This window comes from Sturnus vulgaris, chromosome 1, assembly GCF_052056855.1.
Source record: "Sturnus vulgaris isolate bStuVul1 chromosome 1, bStuVul1.hap1, whole genome shotgun sequence".
NCBI classification, from domain to species: domain Eukaryota; kingdom Metazoa; phylum Chordata; class Aves; order Passeriformes; family Sturnidae; genus Sturnus; species Sturnus vulgaris.
The window spans coordinates 90,198,723-90,220,667 of NC_142243.1; positions in this window are offsets into that span (position 1 = coordinate 90,198,723).

Sequence of the window (21,945 nt, forward strand, 5' to 3'; positions counted from 1 at the left end):
GAGTGTTTTTATGGGACTGTTCAGAAAACTGTCAGTTTCCTATTTCTTTACTGACACACTGACTTCTGTGATTTGTCACAAAGATTATCTCTATCACATTGTGTGACATAATACAAAGAAGCTCAGAAAATGTGGTGTGACATGCCAACTAATGCACTGAGCCAATAGGGAAATTTAAAAGCAGTACATGTTTTAAAACTAAGTTTACTTCTTTCTGCCTTACTCCATCCCTCCTCTCTCCTAAGCCCAAAAGGTTTTCCTGTAAATTTCTGAGAGTCATCTCTTCAATACCTGCATTTTAGCAGACAGTTCTTGGAACAAACAACCGTTTTCTCATAAACCAGAGTTCAGACAAGTGATTTGCATTTGTTGCAGTCCATCTCATGTAAAAAGACTCTTACAGAAATAGGTAAAGAAAAAAAAGCTACCAAGAACAAAGCTGTATTTGGAGAAGATCACTAAATAAAACTGCAGTGTGTAAGCAGTCATCAAACAAGGAGAGACTGGAAAACCTGCAGTGTCTGTGGACAACATAGTGCCATGAAATCAAAGGTGCACCCTAAGAAACAGTTCTTTCTTCTTGAAATAACCTTTTCTTTCTGCTCCATGAACAGCTGTGTAATGCAGATGCATGCACAGCTCCACAGAGACAGCTGAAAATGGGCTAGTCACCAGAAATTTAAGAGCACACTTGAAAGGCTGAAAGCCTCTTTCACACTTAGAACTATAGAATATCTAGAGTCATAGAGTATGAATGCCTTCCAAAACAGTATATAAGAAAAGGTATGGCAATACTACAATGCCATGTGGTAGGGTCTATCAATAGCAGAAAGTAATTTTATTATCAGGTTTATTTTGAATTGCAGTACTGCAGTGGTATCTTTGCATCCTTCCTATATCAGCCTATTTGTGTGGGCTCTGTCATGCTAAGAGAAAAAAACAAACAAACAAACAAACAACACAATATATTTCCCATCCTTGACTGTGAACATTCCTGGAGTTAGAGAAGCCTATTCTCTCAAAAACTGAGCTCAGAGGTTAGTTTGTTGTAACTCTGTGATCAGAAAGTGTCTTTCTTTTTCATATAACCTCTTTTACAGTATCATGGCACTGGATAATAAGAATAATTCTAGGATCTAAATTCCATTACTATTCTAGAGTAAAAATATTTTTAAGAGTAACTTCAATTAAATTTGAGGATTTAAATGTGGACAACTCCTGAATTTGACACAAGAATTTAGTCAAGCTTCAAGAAGAAATTCTCAAAGCATTTGGGTGGTCAGGTGGAAAATTTAGTTATTGTACCTCAAGAGCTACAACATGTGTAATACCCTATTCAAAATAGAAATCCTAAAAATACTTAGAATACAAGAATCAGTGTGCTCTCTGACCTAAATTCAATTTGCTGAATATCATTTTATACTAAATGGGCTATATAGAGGTTATATATAGGCTCACTCATAATAATGTCATCACTTTCCTATTTTAGTGGTTAAAAACTCTGTGTATTTGGGGAACATATGCAGAACATAACATTTCAATCACTTTTTCTCTGCAGATTTTAAGAGTATCATCAAAAAATCATCGTTTAAAAAAAATCAAATCCCAAAGCATCCCAAGCTATGTCTTGATTGAAGTAATTTTAACTTCTAATGTAATAAAATCAGATTTAATGGTTTATATAAAAAGAATGAGGCAGTGCAAAATATCATTTAACATACAGTATATTTTAGGAGTTTCTACTTACAAACATACTGTGTTTCTTATTCTTTCTTACTGCAACCCTCATTTAAAGAAGAGTTCCTTAATACGTATAAAAACATTTCAGATTTTTATATGAAAACTTCTACAGAGGTGGAAAACAACATTATTGTTTCTCTGAGCTAAGCGGTGGCAGACTTTGGTAGCACCACAGAGATCATATTTGAAATTCAGTACCAGCAGTTCTGTAACCCCAAGAGTGTCCAACACCATAGGGCTGGACTCCTCCTATACACACTATGTTCACAAACAGAGCACGGGTAGCCAAGCTGGCTGCGCACCCAGAGCTCAGAGACTGAAGGAAAAAAAAAAGAAAAAAAGAAACAAAAAACAGCACAACCCAGTACCCCAATTTTGGACAGAGGCAGCAAGAGGGAAGGTGGGACTGCAGTTTATAAAGTCACGAAAGTGATGGATAAACTGCAATTCAGTAAATCCTGCAGCACAAGAATGAGGTGTCCACTTGATACAAGACGTGGGAGAGAGATAACCCAAAGCAGATAAAAGTGTTTCTCTGGACAGCAAACAGAGAATGTGCTGCCACAGGAGGCTGTGAATTAGAAGTATCAGAGGGCTCAATAACGGATTAGCCAAATTCAGGACCTCTGCATGGCATGTACTAAAAGGACTGGGCAAGGATGCACCCTCTCACATGTCTGATAAAGCTGCAGATCCTGGAAAAACACAAGGACAAAGGACCAGAGAACACATACAAGGGCACAAAGCCTTCCCTAACCCACATCTTCCAGTGTCACTGTTAGAGATGGAGAATGAGGACTGACAGACTGCCACTCTGAGCTAGGAGGGTATTTCTTACACTTCCCTGTCATCAACTGGACCTTTGTCAATAAGAAGTAATTCCTTCCAGTAGCATGTCCTCTGACCACTAGGGTACTTGATATAGAAATATGATTGAACTTCTTTCCACAGAGAAGAAGAATCAGCACCATCCATGATTATTTCTTATAAAAGCCTTGAAGTTAACAAGAAGTCTGCTTTCTCACTTACCTTAATCTAGAGCTGTTTCTAACTGGAAAATATATTTCTGTCAGCAAGGAGGTTTGAGGTTAGTAATAAGGAGTGACCCACTGTAAAAATGGAGGAAAAAAATCCTAAATTATCCTGTAAGAGGAATTTTTTCTCAAGTGAAGAGTGGTCTGCATGATAATGATGGTCTCTATCTTGCAGCAATTAATTTGGCACTGACCACTTGTACTTCTGTACAAGTAACAGAGAAACATCTTGCTTTCTACCCTACATAAAGCTGGTGTTTTGAAGACACAGTTGAAGATTATGGAAATCTATATACATTCCATGGGATTTGCATTAGGTAGATAAGTCTGTAGTCAGTTGTACCATGTAACCCTGTTAACTGCACTGAGAGTGTTACCAAGGTTACATTCTACCCAAGGAGCAACCACAAACATTATACTTAAAAGACATGTTGAATCCATATTGGAAGTGAGATTAATTTTGCCATACCACAACAGCAATCTTTCTTTCAAGCTAATCAATGAAAAATACATGTTCCATCAAATTCCCTTCATTTTCACATGCTCATTTCCCTCAAAGACAAATGAAAGGACAACAATGATTTCACTAATTATGATTAAGAGATTGACTAGTGACTGCTTTATGTTTACACCATAAATAAAATATAAATATAGGACATCTGAGTCAAACTCACCAAATGCTTAGAATTTGTGGCACTTACAAGTAAGATTAAAGTGTGAATTTTTTGTTTCAAGTAAAAATAAATAAAGGGTTCTAGTACAACATCAATTGCAGTAAAAACAGCATATGCAATATAACATTTGGACACAAATTTTCCCATTCTAGTTCAGACAACCTGTCTTTTGTATTGCCATGTACAATATGTTAAAAAGGCTTAGCAACTTAACTTAGAAATTTCATGCTCTTCCTGTTAAAGCACACAGTACTAAATGGCAAATCTTAGTTCTAAACTAAAATGTACTGAAGAGCAAACTTCGCTATTAAATTACCAATTTAATGTGAAGAAAAAGCAAAGACAACCAAAATTTCTCACACTTTTTTAATAACATATTAATACTTACAATCACTCCATTATTTCTTGGTTTAAAAGTAAAACACTCTCAAAGATGTTTTTTCTCAGCTTATTTAATCATGTGTATAGCTTAATAAGAAGCTAAAGTAGTCAAGCGTATTTTTTTGAAAGTATTCAGATTCTACAAAAATGAACTGATTATGCTGTACAATACAGATCAACAGGGAAAAGCATCATGAATGACCTGTTAATCTTTCTCCTTTCCTGCAGGTGGAGTATTCAGTAGGTATTGTTCATATCTAAGGAGAAGAATAATTCTTTGATAACGATGAAAGTTAGAAAGGAGATAGACAGATGTATCTGTTACACTGATTTCTAATATGTAAAACCTCAGGCCTGAGAGATGGCTTCATGTGAAACTTGAAGTTAACCAAAGTCAAGTGCACGGTCCTGCACCTGGGGTAGGGCAGTTCTACATTTTCTAGTAGAAAATTTTCCCTCTTTCTTTGGTTTCATTGGTCTTTGGAGGCCACCCCTGTTCTTCCTGCAATAAAAAGAGAACAGGCATTATCATATTGATCATACTTTGCTCCATTTTACAGATTTAATTTTTCATGTTCAAAGGGAAGCTACAGATAGATTATAACAAAAGATAGGTAAAGTAAGTTGGTTTTGTTTTGCTTTGTTTTTAAGAAGAAAAAACATATTAAGTTTAATTACTTAGAGGGAAACCTTTTAAACATGTAAATGATCAGTTCAAAGCAGTTCAAAATAGCAGACTACTTCCAACGTGTTATATATGCATAAATATAGGCTACAGTTACCAGTAGTCCTTAACTGTCAAAAGAAGGGAGATGAAATTAAATGTCATATAATTTAAAAAAAATAGAAACACATAGCAGACTTTTTCTTTAGAGCTCAAAGAACACATCACAGAATAGAAAACTAATGTGATACCCTGTCTCAAAAACTGATGACATATGCAAGTCAAATTGAGCAAAGTAGCTTAGTCTTAATGAAAGAGGGAAGTCCATAATATTGATACATTTTACAACATTTTCAAAATAGGACATTTCATTCGGAAAAGTTAATTTTTTTTAATATTTTCTAGGTAAAAGGCTACAATTTTTCCAAGGATATGTCAGCAGGTTGAATATTTCCCACAATATTTTCAGAAGTCAGAGTCATACAGGAAGGAAAAAGACCTTACCCAGTCACTCATCCTATATTCAATACAAACCAAATCAACATTTACAGTGCAAGCATGAGGACAATATAAGCCTGAGGACACAGTTCTTAACATTTTCACCAAAACTATCAATTCAGAGGCCTGTGGCCTTCTATGGAAGTCAGTTCCCACTTTACAGTGTACCTCTTACTAAAGCCACCACTTTTGTGGTGAAAATCTGCTGGTCTTAGTAAAGAAGCATATAAATCTCCAATTACAGGTTGTAGAAAGGAAAGGAAGAAACAAGCATATTTTTCTTACTATTTTGGAAACATATATGACTAAGACCCAAAATGTAAATTTGCATTTTGGTTTATGTCCTGAACCAAAACATTGATCTTGAGAATTGTTGCCCTTTGTTTCTCCAAGACCTTTGTGTCCATTTTGATTCAGACAAAAGCAAGCCCGAAGCACACTCCATTTGGGGAAGTGAAAGAAACAGTGCACTGTAAGACAGCTGAAAACTTTTGTTCTCAGGGATTTGTAGAAAAAGTCAATGGAAACCAGAGTCTGGATTAACAAAGCTGCCAGAAGCAGCAACAGCAGTCTTAACAGCTCGATTCTTACCCTGCAAAGCCTGCTGGTTCACTCTGCATGGACGAGCTAAATACCACCAACAGTAAAACACTGCCTACAGAAATTGAGAGCAACACATCCTACAACACCTGTGTTGATCATGCCCAAAAAGCCACACATAACATCTACCACGTGTCTAAAATTATACAGTACCACTCTTAAGGCATAGAACATCTGCTTGAAATTAAGCTTTACAGAGGAAAGGAAATATAGGATGAAACTACCCATGCATCAGATTCCTTACCAACAGGAATATAATAATTTTGAGCCACCAACACTCCCCTAGTGGAAAAATACACAAACAAATACAAGTTACTGCTAATTGCCTGCTAAGCTGATGCTGTAATTGTTTTGTGAGAAAGTGAATGAGGATATGTTTGTGAGTCTCATGGAAAACACAGCTAAAAATATTTTCTTTAAATAAGTTCTCTTTGGAACCAGATCATGTTATTAAAGTCTCACTAAAAAGAAATCACTTTTTATTTAAGTGACAGGATGTAATCTGATGGAAATGAGTCACAGGAGATCTCACACCGAAACAAAGCACTCTGAAGGGAGAATAAAATGAACAGGAAAGAGATCATGGTTAGGATTATTCACTGAAAACAACACAATGAGGGGCAAAGTGTACAAAATGCAGTGTGAGTGGATGCAATGTTCCAGTACACGGCCTATTAAACATTCTAATATCTCCAGGAAAGCAGAGCAATTCCAACAAAAGACAGACATGTTACTGTTTTTATACCTTCCAGTTAAATGCTGACTTCTATAATTTAAAAATGCATATGGACATAGAATGCAGATGTCATAGTTAGGATTCAGAAAGCCTTAGTGAATTTTCTCCTTAAAAACACAGAGCTCCTGTTATATTGTCAAAAACAAGCAAGTCCAAGCCTCTTTGACTTAAGAGACTTCTACTACTTGTTTGGCATGCTGTAACTGGTGCATTTCACTTTGCATATACATAGAAATTCACATTGTTCACATGTAGAAAATTTGAACTCACAAAATTATAAAAAACAAAGACCCAAACCTTCCAGCGATCAGATGGAAAGATGGCACGGATAAGGAGTGTATTCCTGTTGATAAGCCTCAGTTGCAAAAATTAAGGCAGAGCCTTGAAAAATACCAAAGAACTACAGCTCCGAAGCTGAATGAAACCATATGTTCTGGCATTGCTGGAATAGTGAAACAGGTGGTAGTAATACAGGTGTTTCAGTGTACAGCCTTCAGGGAGTTTTTTGGCAGTTTCAATCAAAGAAACAACCAGTTGCTTACCCTTTTTGATGCCAAAACAAAAAAAAAAACCCAAGAGCAGAGATACATGACTAGCAAAGAAAGGCAAAAAAGTCCCTACAACTTAATATAACAGTTGTAACAGACAGCAGTGCTGCAAACTGATTTTTCATTGCCATCTTTATTAAGAACACCAAAGACTACATTACTGTCAGGCAACAGCAAGCATGGAAAAATAACATGAGCTTATCAATGCAAGTAAACTGAATTGTGCAGCCCTTCCTCAAAAAAAACCAACCAAACAAAAAAAAACACAAACAAAAAACCCCTACTATTTGTGGGAACAGAGTTCTCATGAAACAAGAAACATAGGCAAACAAATCATGCTAGAATTAATCACAAGGCACATAATGTTTTTTGTTGTTGCCAGAGCTTTTACTGCTACATATGTAATGACTGGTCTATTATGGGAACTGCTTTTTGCTCCTTGCTCTGAGATTCTGTCGATTGTATTTCTTTGGTCCAATTTTCCCCCACCAAGGACTTGCTGTTAAAACTCAATGCAACAATTTCTCTTCATGATGCCATCATGACTAGAAAAATATTCTCTAGTTCACATGCTGTGATTAAAAGTATTTGAATTCGGAGTCTTCAAACCCAAAGACTTCAAAACAGTCAGTCATACAGAAACTTAGAAACAAAACACACAAGGGCATTTCGGAAAACAAATTCTCAGAAACAATGGGAATTGGTTTTTTATCAAAGAGCTGTCTACATATCTCACCTTAAAAAGCCAGTGGAGAGCAGACCTACTAGAAAATCCAGTAGTTTTCTGTCAAAATTTTGACAAAATTTTGTTCTCCCTTACTACAATATACCAAAAAAAGACGATTCTTCCAGGAAGAGAAGGCAGACATTTCAGTGACTACTTTTATAAAATGAGAAAGGAAAAATAATCATAAAAGAACTTTAGAAAAATTGATATGACTGCATTGGATAAATATTTTATATAGTTTGGAGGTTTTAATATAGTTTTATCACTCCTAGATAGGAGGCTTTAAAGGATCCAATAGAAGAAGCATCCCAGCAAACTGAAGATACTGGAAAGTATGAGGAGTATCTAAATTATGCAAACTTCCTTAAATTCACTGGACAAAAAAAAACAAGTTTAGATGAAAATACACAGATTTTGCCTCTTTATATTGTGATAGACTACCTGAACATCATTCAACAAATCTGGAACAAGGTTATGACTTTCAAGAGACACTGAAGATCAAGGTTAACATAAAGAAAGCATTTTTCAGAGGTGTATGTTAGTCCTTATTTGTAATTCCATGTTGAAATTGCATAGAAAAAAGTTAAAGAAGTTCAGCAATATGAATATTTACATTTCTGTAAAACTATGCCTCTTTCCTGTTTATTGAATTTTTTTAAATTAATAGAGTTTGTTTTAATGTGAGGGCTTTTGTTTGTTTGTTTTCCTTAAACAAGGAAACTCTAACCAGAAATAGGAAGTAAGAACTCACAGAAATAATTTGATGAAAAGATTTGAGTCTTTCCTTTGGCCTTCTGAGGCCAAATCCATTGCACCACAAGTTCCAATAAAAGATTCCAGAATATGCATATTTCTTCAGAAAAGTAAGAGAGCTTAAACAGAACTTAAAACAGGAAATATTTCTTGTCAGTGCAGAAAATTGTAAAATTAAACCACCAAGAACTCATTTCAACTGCTTAAAATTTAAAGTTAGTACATCAATAGTAAAGGCAAGCCAAGAATATTAATTATATGTGCATATGCATAAGGTATACTATAAATTTAAAAAGAATTTGAGGTTATATCGTTTTGTTGTTGTTGTTTTCCTTGGTATTCATTATAACACTGTATTCAACTTCCTTTTGTTGACCAAGTCTCCCAGATCTCTCAGGAAATGTACCAAAATAACACACCATTAAGTTTTAAGGGTTGGTTTATCTTTTTTCATATATAGCTATCACCAGAATTAACACCAAGGAATGAAGAAAGGAAGGGAAATGGTTCAGGTTATCTACTAAACTAGAAAAAACAAATATTACTGCAATCCTGAAAAAGAGTGCTGCCAAACACCAAGTGTCAAACACAGAGGAAAGTCTTGACTACATCAAGAACTGAACCTGATCCTGAAAAGACCTCCTAATTGAGCAAAGATGAACCTTTAATAATTAGAGTCTCTACACATTTCTCAACTGATCTCATTACTCACTTTTCTAATTCCTTGTTCTTACTTTCCCTTAAGCTGCTGACAGAAAAATAATGCTGTTTCTCTCATCTTTCCCCAGCTTCGGTGTACTCAAAGTCGTGGAAGAGCAGGAGCTTCACCCTGGGAACCTGCTTGCAGGTTCCAATTCAGAAGCTGCTTGCAGTTCTTCAAACAGAAAGTTTGTTCTCTGAATTGGTTAGGCAAGAAACTTGAAAGAGTGGTGAGAAGGTTTGTCCCTAAAACTAGAGTGGAACAAGTGCAAATCAAGAGATTTGCTGTGGAGACAGATGGCAGGAGAGAATAGAGGCAGGGGCTGGCAGGGAAGATGGGAAGGAAAGCCATGTAATTGCACAGGCCTAGGAAAATCAGACTGTAAGTGACCTGGCAGCCAGGATGGTTGTAGAGGGCTCTCTCCCTTATTCTGTGCCTGTCACCACAGAATGGTTTCATCCAATGGGGACTAGAGCCCTTTTAGGAAACCGTCTCCCCGTGACACCTGCAGCAATCTGATGGTGCAGCAGTCTCTGACACGTGGCCTTTCTGGCATGCAGGCTTACTCACTGTCACAGTGCTGCACTAAAAACAAGGGAATCCGTCTTTCCAATATCTAGGAAGGGTCATCACAGTGGCCTCTTGATGCCATAAAGCATCTCACTGCCTTCTGTTCCAGGACATATAAACATAGGGGTCCCAGTAGGCAGCTTGCAATTTGCTGATCTTTGAGGCACTCTGATGCCAACCATCACTGGAGAAGAGAGGACCTGGAGCAGAGAAACTGCCCACCTTTCCATGGCACACCAGAGTGATGGCTCCCAAAACCACAGCTGAAGTGGAAGCACTATGGGAGGAGTAACATTGTCAAGAGGTTGTGAGGGGACACAGCCAGGAGACTTGACTCAAATTCACCAAAGACACATTCCCTACCACATAACATCATGCTCATCTATAAAAACCCTCAGGTGGCAGTTTTCCCAATGTAACCATTGCTCAGAGATGGGCTGGATATCGGTCTGCCAATGGCAAGTGATGAGTGACAGCCTTCACATAATTTAGTTTGTTTGGTTTTCCCTTTCATTGATTAAACTGCCATTATCTCAACCCACAAGATTTTTCTCCTTGCCCATCCTGCTGTGGGGGAATAAACACATTACTGAATAAGAGTTTAACTGCCAGCTATGTTCAGTCCATATTTTCAAACAGAGAGAATGTGGGGGTTTTCCCAGAGATCAAAGCTGTAGGACTGAATGTAAATGCCAGTCTAAAAAACACTAAAAAGTCATACAGCAGTATTTTTTGGTGTACATTTTCCTTTAACACCCTGGCACAGATTTGGGATAAAAATGCAAGTGTTTCTTTTAGCAGACACCTGATCTGCACAGCTGTCTACTGTAAATGTCACAAACTACTGCTGTGACAAAGTCAGCAGAAAGGCATCAAGCTTTGGAATAAGTGGGGCATAGCATCACCTATAATCTTAACAGAGTTTCTTCTCCATTAAGTTAAACAATTTCATGAATTCTCACCTAAAGTCATGACATGTAACACTGCCACTGAAAAGACTCAAGCTAGATAAAGAAACTAGTTCAAAACTACTACCTGAGGCTTTGTGATTAATAAAATCTGAGGGGTTGTTTTCTGCATTTTCTGCAGTATGTGTCTTCACTTCAAATGTGAATATTTGAGAAGCACTTGCTGTGCCATTTTTAAAACATCAAAAACAATAGGATGATTATATCAATAACAATTCCATTTTCAAGTGAGCCTACATTAGTCATATAGGCTTTACTTCAATAAAAGGATGACTACTACATGCAGTGCTTGCCTTACTTATGATGCCTCCAAGAAAACATAATATCAGCATGTATTCTGATAGAAAAAGACACAAATCCCATAATTATCAGGTGAGTTGCGACTTCTTTTTTACTTCATCTTTATCTTCTTAATACAAAAACATATAAGCCTTTTCATAAGAAACTTCATTCTTCTGGTCAGTGAAGAATTCACCAGCTTTTCAGATTTATAGGTATATACATGCACCACTACACACCTGAGCAATCCCTTGTAGCAATACAGTTTTCTGGGTTTTATCTTTTAAAAAGCTAATCATAAATAGAAATGTATTACAGACATCTTTTTATTTATATTTACAACTCTGTCATTAATTACGAGAAAGATATTTAAGTTCATTTTTCTTCATCAAACACTAAGCTTTTAGTCTGCAGCAAAATGAGAATATTTATGGAAATATATGGTTTACTGAATGACATATCAATAGCATGAAGAAAGGAATTATTTGGCAGTTATAAGCATGTTTACCCTGAAGCCAAATGAATCTTGCCAGACCATCCATCACCATTTTTACTCCTGTCTACAATGTAGAGATTGGTCTTCCTATTATTCCAACTCTAGATCACTAAAAACGTCCCTTCCTGTAAAATAACAAAAAAAAATCTTGAGGATTGAAGCCGTACTTTAAAGCAGTAAATAATATTAGCTCCTTGTCATCTTTTGCAAAGTAAATATTCCCTTTCTGTAACAAGAGCATTAATACTGCTGAACTATGTAAAAATTATTTTGCATTTTAGTGTTGGTTTGAAATGAAAACACATAATGAACCGTACTCCAACCTTGATTAGCTGATATGGAATAATTTCTGGCACCGAGGATAAACAAGCCAAACAGTATCTGCTTAATTACCCGTGATCCTGTAGGGTGCACATACTTCATCCTTTATGTAAAAAACAACAAAAAAATAATCCACAGATCAAATTAGTTCTGCTTCATGATACACCGTCATGATACAAGTTTAAATACAGAATATATGCACACACACGTTGTTGCTGGTTTGATGTTCTTCCATACATATATTTAAAACAGACATATATTCCAAATATATATTTAACTCAGACATGGATGAAATATGAAAATGTAATATAGCTTTAAACTAACAGATAACTCTGCTTTAATTAGCCTTTCCAGTAACTCCTAGTGGTTTAATACCATATAAATATTGTTCCATAGGGTTGTTTTTGAGAAGTGGCAAAGCCTGACTGATTAAATTTCCCATAAAACCTCCCAGTATCAACTAAATAGAGAAAAATATGCTCAAGTAATTTAGAATGAGAAAGGACTAGTCTATGTGTGGTGTGTCACCTGACCTCCAGTGACTTTAAAGACATTTGGTTCTTTTACAACCATGGCATATGGTTGCCTTATGCATGCCAATCATTTCCAACAGCTATGCAGCTTTAAATCATAAAAATTTCAGGAAAGAAAAATCATACCACAAGGTCACAAAGAGCATCTGACCCATAGCACCATAAGTCAGATTGAAGAATTTATAAAGAGGCAACTAGTCTCTAAAGAAGAAACAGCGAATGGCTTCTACAAAAATTTCTGTGAAATCACAGATGGTTGAAGCTGGGTCATGTGCTCCATACTCCTGCTCAAGCACAGTCACCTAGAGCCAATTTCTGCAGACCACATCCAAATGACTTTGGAATATATCTCAAAGGAAACAGACTTCATAACAGCCCGGAGCAAGCTGTGCCAGTGCTCAATCATCCTCACAGTGAAAAAGTATTTTCTGAGTTTTGGACGGAACATTCCATGTTTCAGTTTGTCCTGGTCCATTGCCTCTGGTCTTGTCACTGGGTACCACTGAAAATAACCTGGATCTGTCTTCCTTGCATCTGCCTTTCAGGTATTTATATCTGCTGAGAAGATTCCCCTGAGCCTTTTCTTCTCCAGCTTAACAGCACCAACTGTCCCAACCTTTCCTCATATGCGAGATTCTCTATCTCCTCAAGCATCTTTGTGGACCTTCTCTGTACCTCTAACAAGTCCATATCTCTCTTTTACTGAATCATCCAAAACTGAATTGAGCACTCCAGGTGCGGGCTCACCGGTGCTGCACAAAGTGGAGGGATCAGCTTCCTTGACCTGCTGCCAGTGCTTTGCCAGTGGCAGCCCAGAATATCATCAGCCACCTTTGCAGCAGGGACATATTGCTGGCTCATGTCCACCCAGTGTCCACTAAGACCCCCAGAGCCTTATCTGCAAAACTTGGTGCCCAGAGTTGCTCCTCCACAAGTGCAGGACTTGACACTTCTCCTTGATGAACCCCATGGAGTTCCTGTCAGCCCATTTCCCTGCTCTGTCAACACCTCCCAATAATTGCCCTGGCCTGGGGATTTCTTGTTTCTTAGATCAAAAATGCCCATGGAACAGAACACCAGGGCAGGCCACACATACCCATGAAGGCAGCTAATGTGCCAGGATACCTTTGAAGAATCAGCTCTTCCAAATTTCAGGCTAAATCTTTAAATGTGTTTTCAGAACTAATCATAGGTTTCAAGGAAGACAAACATACAGATTCAGTGATCTGAGGCTCTAACCAGTTCTGATGTTTTTAGATAAGTTAAAGCATTATATTCAACTTCCTTCTAAAAGGTGATGAAGTTATTTGCAGTCAGGCTATTGAATGTTTATTATAAATTTTATTATAGTCTGATACCTTAGAGTTTCTCACATTCATTCTCTTGTAAATGCACATCGAAAGCAAGAATATATCAAATAATGGCAATCAGAATAAGAAAAAAAAAATATTTGACTACCAGCATACTGGTGCACAACTTGCTACAGTAAGCTTTAGAACAGTATAGGAAGGGAAAAGTAACATATTTGTATATGCACTTAGAAAGGAGTAGAAAAATTAAAAAAACCATTCTCATAAAATATGGTAAAGAGTCACATTTAAGAATGCTCCTTGATTTGCGCCCACAAGCAAAGGTTCAAGTATTTGAAACTTCAGTAAATATTTTAACCTGAATGTCTGAAACAAGAATATAAAAGTCAGTCCTAAACACACATGCATATTCTAATGTCTGGTAATATTTTGAAATGCACTCCTTATAATTTTCTTTATTACATTAGCCTGTTACATAATGTCACTTCAATCCATAACATTTTGTTGTTGCCATGGAACATTGAGACCATCTATTCTTTTATATGCAACTAAAGCCAAGATGTCCAGTTGCTTCGTTGATTGAGCACATGTCAGTGGTACTGACCAAATTTGGATCAGGCTCTCAAATAATAATCCTGAAGCAGGAAATCAAGTTCTAATCCTTTTAAATCATTATAAGAGTGTGACAGCAAATTCGTTCATAGGACATGTCTCTTATGTACTTGTTTTTTACTTAAATTTCTTTAATTCTATTATAGGAAATCAGGTGAGGTGTCAAACACTGAGTTGCAATGAAAGAGAAGATGAATAAGGGGAATCATAAATATGATGTTTGTCATTTGAGGCTACTACATTTGTCACACAAACCTGGCTCTCTTGAGCTACCTGTCATGAAACAGCACCAAGAAAGCAAGATGCTCAGGAAATTCTTTCACTTCCAAGCTTCTTTTGCACCACAAGCATTTGCATCCTTTTCTATCATTGTATTAGGCAGACCAGGACACAACAAGTAGATTAGTACTATATTAGCTGAGAAGACTGGGCACAGAGGGAATATTTTAATGGGGTAATTCTTGCTTCCAAATCTAATAATGTTTTCTCAGGCATTTACTGCTGCTTATGCATCCAGCAAAGTTATACATTGCAGTTTGAGGTGATGTCCCAATATTGCCATTTTTCCTCTTGGCATAAAGCAGGAATATTATAGTCTGTACAGAAAATATTGGTCTAAATATACAGCATTTTTTGCAACACATTTGCAAAATACAGACCTTTTCTGAAAAGCAATATCTCATTCTTGAGTGGGCTGAAGATTTTAGTTTTCATCTCCTCTGTTAATTAAGCACTAATGAAAGTAAGTGGTAAAAAGCTAGCTTTTGAGAGCTATTCAGGAGCAATCACACTTTGAACAGTTGATTAATGAAGCATTAATAATCTCTTTTAGTATAAAGCAGTAAGGGAAAAAAAACTACAATAAAAAAAATCCCCAAGAAAAGTAGATACTATTTTCTAAAATGTCAGCAGAACCAACAAATACAACTATATAGTTGCACATACATAATGAAATAAACAGTTTTGCACATTTGGAAACCAGAAAAGGCTCGAAAAGATACCTAATAACATTTAAAAGTCAGGTTGGAAATAAAGATAAATCACCAGTTACTCCCCACATTTTAGGTGAACAATAGCACTGGAGTGTTACATGTGGTATAGCTTGTAAGCATAAGATGTGGAATTTGGTTAGCACAGAGACTGTACACAGACAAAGCCTTTATGTAGTTTTCCTGTGATGCTGTCCATTAAAGGATTAACTTCAAGTATTTATCTGCTGCTATAACAGTTTCTCATCTTAAAATTGTCATGTTTCTAGTGTTGATTTCATGACAGTTAAGTCAGATTAATGGTACAAACTTCCTTTTCCTGTACATTATCAGCTTGTCCTGGAGGTTCACTCAGACGTTTGTCCATCTTATTCACAGGAACAGATGAACCTGGCAGAGACCTTGACTCAGCCATAGGAACTAATCAATAATATTTAGCCTGGTCCAGGGATGTCTGTGACCACTTTAGCAGCGGAGTGGCAATTATGTAGGGCACTCACGGAGAAGCATATCATCTGTGTAGTGCCATGGTGCCTCCTAACAGCTTTTTAAGGAAAATTTTTGTCACTTTCTTTTCATTCACATGCCTTAAATTAGAAGTAGAGGAGCTTGCGCTCAGCTGACCGATGGATGTTGTCTTGTGTTCCAGCCTTCTGACTGGTGACAGATTCTTTTACACTTTCTCACACTCTTTCTTATAAATAATGAATGTTTTGCATTCCTCTTTGGAGGAAGAGAGGATTGATGGACTGTTTATGGGACCTATGGGGTCAGGAGGAATTATCCTCACTGTCCAATCCATGGTCACTGTTGGAATTCTATCAAGAGAGATGAAATGTAAATAAAGGTTTCTTGTCCTGCATGAATCATTGGAGTCAAGAGGGCGAGTCTCTCTCTTTCTCTCTCTCTGTGTCGTAAAGGCTACAAATGGAAAAATTATATGCTATGGATGCATAGAATATACACAACCACTTACATTATCATCTCTCTTGTTTTTATATCAACCAGAAATATTTATATACAGAGTTTTTGCTCATGTTTAAATCATTAAGCACACCTAACATTTATAGCAGGACAATTGTTGCCAGCACTCTCTAGTTTAAAGGGGAGGAAAACTGAAATTATACTATTATTGTGAGCTTGTTTAAAAGGTACAGCCTGGTGATGAAATTACAGGGAGTGAGATGCATTGACAGAACCTCTCTTTCTGTCTCAATTTCCTTGCATAAAAAAATTTTAAAAGGCACAGATGCAGGCAACAAACATGCTAAGATTACAAAAATGCAGTAATAGTGTACATAAACCATATTCAAAAATAAAGGCATTTGTAGCTAGGCAATTGTTCAGTTATTAGTTTTATTGTTTATATTAAACTAGTCCTTCACAGTTGATACCAGCAACCTTTTTGACTTGCTACACAAATTCATAACAGCTTAAATTCCCAAGAACCTTTCAAGCTAAAGAAAGAAAATAGGCCAAGAAAAAGAAAAGAAACATGAGCATCCTAGGGTGTATTGAGTAGTTTGACATGAGATAATAAATGTAAGCTGACCTAAGAAACCGGGCAACTCTCACCCACAGGTCCACCAACTACACAGCCTTAACTGAGAAGGCCACCAGATTCCTTATAGAATTAAGACCTAAAAGTTAGCATACTGAAGCCTAGAACAGGTTAAAAAAAATTTAAAAAACAAAAACCCCCAAACAAAACAAAAAAAAAAAAAAAAAAGAAAAAAAGAAAGAAAACAAAAACAAAAAAAAACCACCAAACCAGAAAAGTTGATAACACACATATTTAAACAGTCAGTTAAGCACCAGCAAGGGGACAGTTTGAAAAATCAAGTTTCAAGGGTGCTTATTAACATCATAATTGTGCAATAGATCAATAGGATTATTTCCACTGATGTCAAAAGCCTCTAGGTACTATCTCTTATGGAAAAGTAGGCTTTCCAGTAAATGAGCTGAAGGTCATCTCTCTTTATTCTGTTAGTTAACATACTGCCAACACCAACTACCAGCTTTTAGCTTAACAATAGACAGGCTCATATCAGCATGATAGTTACAGCAGAAAATAATTTGGCAGTGGACTGCATAGATTAATTGTCATCAATAATCTTATGTCAAGTATGTTCTAGACAAGTATTGGTGATCTGTGGCAAAAATATATTTTCTGAGGCTCTTAGTGTTGTTATGTCATGTGATAAAAAGCTCATCTATACAAAGAAAGAGAAGCACAGAGAGACAATGGCAGATGCAGCACCTGGATAATAAATGCCCTGTCCCAGCTCCTCCCAGCTCCATCAGTGTCCACCTCCACAAGTCCAGGTAAGCACAGAAGAACAAGCACAGTCAGGAGCCCAATGGATGTCCTCTCCAGGGTGCCCAGACTGCCCCAGGAGAGCCATCAGCCCCACAGTCCAGGTGTGAAACCCAAGATGAACTTACAGGAGATAGCTCTCTGGAGTACCTTTTGGTTTGAGGGGGTCACTGTCTAAGGGCAGAGAATACATTTTAAAATACATGTACATAGTGTCTACTTATGTTTGCGTGTCTGCAACACATCCTCAGCCTTGCTTTTGCCTGGACCTGAGGATACAGAGTGTCCTCATCTCTATCTGGATGATGGATTAGTCTCCCATAATAATTCAGAATTTTCCGTGTTGCAATTTTGGCTCTGCACACTCCTATCCCTTTCTCCTTCCTTGTCCAAAACATCTGTGCAAACATTTTTATTTCTACAAAGTTTGTTGACAGGTTTTTATGGGGAATAACACTTCTCTAATACACTGTATACACAAAACATGTAGCATTAAGTTGTTACTCTGTAGGATTTATACTCTTAGAAAGAAGTAAGAGTAACTCAGTGAAAATTTGCAGATTTAGCTCTTGCAAAAGTCAACATTATTCAGGAAGATGCTTATGAGGGTAATTGTATACAAGGCTCCACCTGGGCCCTAAAACAAAATAAATTTAAGATGACAAAGAATGAGAAAGATGTGCATATCACTAAGCATTTGCTTTCTTCTGGTGAATAATGCCTTGCCAAAATAAATCTGGTTGTCTTCAGAGAACTGCAAAGTTCATGTACAACAGTACAACAAGGTGTTGTCCAAGTCCCTGCAAATTATTAATAAAATAACAAGTGACAAGCTTTCTAAAAGAAAAATATATTTTCATCGAATATTTGGTTCATCTTTATCATATGGGAGGACCTTTTTAAAATAAAAAAAATATAGCACAACACACAAAACAAGCGGAGTTTTATGGAGTGCTCTCTAAAGGTAAAAATATTTCAAAGGACAAAAATAGCAGTTCTTTTAAAATAACATGTTATTTGTTTGCCAGTCAAACAATACATGCAAAACAAAGGTGCAAAAAGCTATCTGTGTTTAGATCAGGAATTGATGGCAGATCATTAAATGTCATTACACTACTAAGTCACCAAGTTATTCTCCTCATTTTTTAAAAAAGTCTTTTTTCCTCATTCAAGCTTCTCTTTTTATTAATAATTATCAGTTTCCAGGAAAAGGAGCGTAATTTATGCGCTGAATATATAATGCAGATTTTCTCTGTTGTTTTACACCCATTGTTATTTTATGTTACAAAAGCCTGTTCCAACGGATTAATAATGTTGTGTAGAACAGCATGTTTTTTCCCACTGATTCCAGTGAAGGAAATTATAGTCCTTAAATGATCTAATGATCCTGGTAACTGTATTTTAAGGAGTCTCTCTCAACTGTGAATTAGTCAACATGCCATAAAGAAACCTCTTTTATAAGTTAGAACATAATGAAACTGATGAAAGGGTTCTCAGAAGCCTACATGAAAATAAACATCTTCTTTAGTGAGTTTTGCATGATATTAAGCCCCAACATCCAGCTTCAGTTATTTCAAGGGACTACACAATTTAAACTTTATGAGAGTGAACAAACTAGAAACAAGCTACTTTCCACCCCTTAAAATCATATTTTTAAGGAAACCCAGAAAGTACGAGAGGTGCTTCACTGAAACACAGACCTGGTATAATTATTCTTTCAGACTGAGTGTCTTCTCTCTCATCTTTATGCCTATTCTCACCCCCTCCACAGCACATGAATAGACACGACTTATAACCCACCTTAATCACTTTCACTACAATCCACTTTTAATTATTCTTGTCCTCACACTATTTTCCAGCCACGAAGACAATTGTAAAACTGGACTGTCTAAATTCCAGTTGTATGGACTCCCAAAAAACCCAAACAAACAAAAGAAAACAAAAAACAAACAAAAAAAAAACCCCACCCAATAACAACAACAACAAAAAAAAACAACAAAAAACAACAACAAAAACAAAAACAAAAACAAAGTTTATGAGATTTTTAAAAGGGCTTACTGTTGTTCGTTTACTCTGAGTTAGACACTCAGGAGAAATGCCAAGATATTCTGCAGAGGTCAAAACCACAAAAAATATTTTACTGGCAACTTTGGAAAACCAAAGAACTTTGGCAAAATGTTTGGTGCAACATTCAATCAACATAAAACACTTGTCAAAGCATTAATTGCCCATCATTATGTTCCCAGGAAATTATTTCAGCTATCAAAAAACTTCCATTTCCTGTGCTTACTTGGTCAACTATAGATGAAATTCCTAAATATGAAGGCCCCAAGACTACCTCTGGAAATACCGCCCATACAAGGTACAGGAAAAACATAGAATTCCATTCCTTTTTTATCATTAGATACAAGATTCCTGAGATATAAGAGTCATCTTTTTTCTTTGTCTTCAGAGATGTATTGAAATGATTATATTGCTCAAAGGAGAAACAATAGACTTTTGCCCCACTTTTCAGAAAACTGAATGTTCTACTACAGTCAGATGGCAAAATCAATAATCTTCTCTACTAAAACACTGTTTTACATTTTCAGAACTTGCCATAAATCAACATTTCTGAACAGGAGACTATTACACTTTCAAGTGTTAGTGATAATTTTTTGTAAACTCATAAATATTTTTATAGGTATCCACAGGTGAATAGTCTTAGAACACTCCAATCTTGTAATAGCAACAAAAATTTACATCAAATATAACAGAGTAGTTCTTAAAGTGAGTTACACTCCACTTGACAATATAAAAGAAAAATAACAGTCTAGAATTCACAGGAGTAAGTGGTAGTATTCACTTCCATGAACAAAAAAAATGACAGATCACTGGTCTTCCACATAACTATGGGGAAACTAGACAAGACAGATGTTACTACTAGGAAAAAACATACAACAAATCTTCACACCTACATCTGTTACCTGACATGCTGCTACTACTTTTTGGCCTTGGATGCTAGGCTTTCATGTTGGGTATTCTTCAAATAATTTCTTTAGAATTTTACAACTCTAATGAAATTCTGAAAAAGTATAAGCTTATTAGGAGCCAATACATGTTTTGCACATTCCCATCAAAAATGTACTTAGAATGGAAGCATACTCAGTTTATGAACTCACAGCTAGAAAAAAGTTATAGAAATTCTGTCATGTAATTCCAGCTTTATAAATATATGCTATAAAAGCAATTGCAAACAAAAACTCAATCTTAGATCGAACACAATTAGCGTTTGCAGGAGAATTCCAAGAGCAGAAGGTTAAATATGAAAGGGAATATAAGAGATATGTGTGTCTTTAAATAAAGAACAGAAAAATTAATTACACAAGGATTTCCCTGTTTTGTTTCCCTCTATCAACTACAAAATTAACATATAATGTATTTGCAAAATTGTAAACAATATCAACTTGCTCAAAGCTACTGCTATATTGACAGCATTAGTCATTTTACTGAATCTCTCCAAGTTCTCATACCAGTCTCCATAATTCTGGAAATGTATATTTTATTAAAAGAAAAAAGGAAACTGTTTCAAACCAATTGGAAACCATAAACAAATTTCATTCTTTCTCCTTGTCTCTAGGGTCCAAGATATAACAGTTCAATTCAGTCCACAGTACTAAAACAGTAGTGATACAAAATTCCATTGGAAATCCAAACAAAGATTTCTGTTAGCACATTAGTCTTCGTAATTCATAGATATTAGAATGAACTCTCACTGATCAGCCATATGGCATTTGAATTCAACAAATGCATGTACATACAAAACCAAAGGTATCACTGAGAGTTTCCAGTGTAAATTCAAGGGAATTCAAGTCTGGCCTTTAAAGACCTGAGCTATAGCCTCACCATCCAGTAGACAGGATTGAGTTTTATGCAGTTAATGAATTTGGACAGTGGGTACATCAAAGCATTCCCTCTTCTCTAAGCATTCCTTCCACTGGCAGCTACTGACAAAGTTATTTCAGAGATTAGAGTCATGCATTAATGAAGACATCATTACCTGATAACACAGTCATTAATATGTCTTACTGCTAATTATTTTTGTCATTAGAAAACAATGATCTATGCCTACAAATTTTTACAGGAAGATATCAGCAAAAATTACTCTGATCTTGTATTAAGCACACAACAAATGGAAATATTTCACAGAATTTCATAGTGTTTATACTCCACAACAGGATACTAGTAGTGATTTTATGAACTTTAGGGATGTAGAGCAAATAATATCTAGAATTTTAAAGACTAGTTCATAAATTTCTTAAAGGAAATGCCATTTCCGTAATCAAAACACTGTATCATAGAATAAGGACTTCTGAAAAGGAATTATTTTAGCAATTTTTGTTTGTTTGTTTTGGTGGTGCATAATGCAGTGAGGCAGCTGTGCTGAATGGGACTCTTTTGGGTGACTTCTATGCACTTTGGAATAGAGCCTTAATTGTTTTGCTGTTATCATTTT